Source organism: Capra hircus, chromosome 25 (assembly GCF_001704415.2).
Source record: "Capra hircus breed San Clemente chromosome 25, ASM170441v1, whole genome shotgun sequence".
NCBI lineage: Eukaryota > Metazoa > Chordata > Mammalia > Artiodactyla > Bovidae > Capra > Capra hircus.
In genome coordinates, this window is record NC_030832.1 from 39,244,777 (window position 1) to 39,248,874 (window position 4,098).

A 4,098-nucleotide genomic window follows, 5' to 3' on the forward strand; every position below is an offset into this window, starting at 1 on the left:
GGTGGCCTCTTTCGGTGGCCTTCTGTGCTCCGCTGCAGAGCGGAGGCGCGGCGACCGGCTTGGGGAGTGGGGGTGGCCAGCCAGGTCCCTGACATTGGCCAGGCCCAGAGGGAGGGGCAGGCTGCGGGGTGAATGGCAGCGAGGGGAGGGGATGGGCTGAGCCCAGGAGGGGGAGGGGCGGGCTGGGGGAGCCGGCGCCCGCCCTGGAAGCAGGGGGTGCAGAGCCAGCCCCGCAGGATCCTGGTGGGGAACACTCCACTCAGGCCCAGGGAGGTCTGATCAAAGCCGAGCAGTGCGGGGCAGAATGATGGTGGAGATCAGGGGGCTGGGGAGAGTCCCAGGCCATTTCAGATGTCACAGGACCTACCAGGAGATTTTTTTTCCCCCCTGAAGGATGAATTTAGAGTCCAAAGCTGAGCAGAAAGTGCTCAGCCAATTGGTTCATGTTCTTGTGAACGCTGCTCATGTGCTGTATGACTTTGGGGCAGTCCCTTAACCTCTCTGAGCCACGTCTGCCTCTGGAACGGGGATAATGAGAGTACTGGTGGGATTCAGTGAGAAAGTGTTCCTCTGGGGCCCTGGTGAGGTTCTTGGCACCCAGCTGGCATCATCAAAGGGCAGAGCGAACACGCTGTTACTAAGATGCAGGGGCGGGGGTGGGGTACCGGGGATCAGGCTGGGCCCAGCCCAGTCCCATTCCTGCGCCAAACTGTGACACAGCACAGCTCCTGGCCCTCGAACTGTGCCATTATTCCCTCTCATGAAGAGCTAGGGGCATCTTGGTGATAACGTTGGAGGCTTCTGTGGTCTGGGTTTGGGACAGAGCAGGGCAGCAGGAGGTGGATCTTCTCTGCAGCCCGTCCCAGCCCAGCAGTTGGCAGCCCTTCTTTCTCACTCAAAGTGACACCCTGGCAGTGGCAGCACCAATAGCTGCCCTTTCCAGGGTCAGCCTTTGGGGTCACTGACACAAGACCCTAGTTTTGGGGCAATGGGGTGTTTGGGGTCCAGCTCAGGGGCTGACCACGCAGCAGCAGCAGCACCTGGGGTGGGGGCGGGAGAACAGACACCCCTGCCCGCCCATCCCGACCCCGAATGAGTACCTGAGGTTCTCCAGGAGGGGCCCGCGGGCCTCGGGGGGCAGCACCAGGGTGAGCGCCCACACCAGCTCGTCCACCCGTTGCTCCGCCGCGAACCGCTTTAGAGCAGCGAACACCTGCTCCTTGGCGGTCGGCTGGTCCCCCAAGATCTCGTCCACCTGTGGGGAGGGGTCTGATGAGTGGCCCAAGGGCCCCAGGGCAGAATGCTGATTCCCAGGGGGGAGTCAGTCCCCCCTCTCCCTTCCTCCCTCAGGACAGCGGACGTGGCAATGCTGCCTGGGCCCCGCTGTGCACTCCTTACCCAGACCCCGTCAGACCCCACAGCGGCCCCCACGAGGTGGGCCGGGCCAGCGCCTCCACTTCTATCTAAGGGAACTGAGGCCACTAGAGGTAAGATGTCCTGGCCAAGGCCATAGGGTCAGGACCCAAACCCAGAGATGGCCCATCTATTGACTATTGTGAGGATCAAAGGAATCGATCCAGGAGCTTAAACACGTGCCAGGCGCTCGGTAATCGCTAGTTGCTGTTGTAGTAATACTCTACTCCCTTCCACCACACTGCGAGCTGAGAGATCACGCGAAGAACGGTCTGGCTCCACGAGAAAGCCCGGGAGCACGCCTCGCTCTGCGTTCTTACTTCGTTAATGCTCCCTCCGGATCTGTGTTTTCTTCACCTTTGCGTACACACCAGCTAACGCGGGACGCAGCACATCTGCTCAGAGGATTCTGTATGACCACTGGACGTGGGCAGCTCAGTGACAGTGTCCACAGCCTAAAACTGCGCCTGCCGTCTTACCCCACGATCCTGCACCTGGGAACGTACCCTCGACGTGTCCTGACAATCTCACGATGACGTGTGAGCGAAGAGGCTCACCCTTGCCTGGTTTATGATACTGAGATGTTGGAGGTAGTATAAATATCTGACCTTATGGGGTAAACAACTGTAGCACATCCACTTGGGGGATATTTGTCTTTCCTTGGCTATGCAGCCAAGATGGAAGGAAGTCCCAAATCAAGTGGGAGGCAAGACCTTGGTCCTAATGGTGCAGCCTCGGGCAATTGGAGGCTGTTGCCCAGGGGCTTCGGTTCTTGAAGGAATGATGCGGAGATGTGGAGACATGGAGCTCACACAGGGATGTGACAGAGCCCTGTAGTGCGCCCTGAGCAGACTCATCCTGAAGGCTGCTTAGGACAGTTGTGTTCTAGGTTGCACATTCTTTCTTGGTTCTAAGCCAAGGAGAAGGGGGTGACAGAGAATGAGATGGTTGGATGGCATCACCAACTTGATGGACAAGAGTCTGAGCAAACTCCAGGAGATAGTGAAGGACAGGGAGTTATGGTGTGCTGCAGCTCATGGGGTCACAAAGAGCTGGACATTACTTAGCAACTGGACAAGAGGAGGTCTCCAGTGCTAACTCTATGAACTGTTCCTCCCCCAAATTCCTTTTCTGCCCCAGTGAGTAGAGTCAACTTCCGTTGTTTCATAGCCAAGTTCACTCCATACTCTGCGATATTGGGTACCATTGATTCCAGGGTGAGCACTCTTTTTTTTTTTTTGCCAAATCATGGGGCATGTGGGATTTCAATTCCCTGACCAGGGATCGAACTCATACCCTCTGCATTGAAAGGTGGAGTCTTAGCCACTGGGCTGCTGGGGGAAGTCCCTGTATTTTAAATTTTAGCATCTCTGAGATCACTTTGTGTCCTGTGGCTCGCTGTCATTCCTGTGCACGTATGAGTTTTGTCATAGGTCTCATATTGTTACTTCCACAGAGTTATATACATTGCCAGTACTAAATATGTCCAAAGAAGTCTAAAAGCCCTCTATCAAATTAAGTGACTACAATTAACTACAAATTAAGTGACAAGAAGATAAGGAAGCACGTATCTTGGGTTAGGTGGCTTGCAATTGACAGTGTCTAAGGTTTGAGGTAGTGTGGTACCACTTGGTCAGACAGAATGATGCTGTATGTCTTTATTTAAAGACTGTGGTATGCGGAGTGATGGCTAACGAGTTCAGGCCTTCTTTCTGGGTAGTTATGATTATGCTCAGTTGTGTCCAGCTCTTTGCAGCCCCATGGACTGTAATCTGCCAGGCTCTTCTGCCTGTGGAATTTTCCAGACAAGAATATTGGAGTGGGTGCCATTTCCTACCCCAAGGGATCTTTCCAACGTAGGGATCAAACCCTCATCTGTGTCTCCTTCATTGGCAGGTGGATTCTTTACCACTAGCACCACCTGGGAAGCCCTTCTAGGAATGATGAAAATGTTCTAAAATCGTGGTAATGGTTGCACAGCTCTGTGAATATACTAAAAACCACTGAACACACTTTAAATGAATAAATTGTATGGTATGTGAATATATCTTGATAAAGCTGTTATAACATAATGGAAAGTGTTTGTGAGAGACAGGCAAGGTTTCAAATAGAACACACAGTGTTACATTTTTATCAGAGATAATTATACACACATCTGCATAGGGAATATGCACTGAAGTTTATAGTGATTTTGATTATTTTTACGTCAATGCTTTCCTTTTTTTTTTTTTTTAATTTGGCCATTTGGCATATGAGATCTTAGTTCCCTGACCAGTGATTGAACCTCTGCCCCCTGCATGGAAGCTTGGAGTCTTAACCACTGGACCACCAGGGAAGTCCCTAGGTTTCCATTTTATTTTTTAGGCAGTGAGCTTATATGACTTATACAGTCAGGAAAAGGCATGCATGTTATCGTTGTTCCCTTTCCCTCTTTATTTTTTAACTGTTGTAAAAATGCACATGACATAAAATTTATGTGTCAGCAAAGGTCCGTCTAGTCAAGGCTATGGTTTTTCCAGTGGTCATGTATGGATGTGAGAGTTGGACCATAAAGAAAGCTGAGCACCCAAGAATTGATGCTTTTGAACTGTGGTGTTGGAGAAGACTCTTGAGAGTCCCTTGGACTGCAAGGAGATCCAACCAGTCCATCCTAAAGGAAATCAGTCCTGAATATTCATTGGAAGG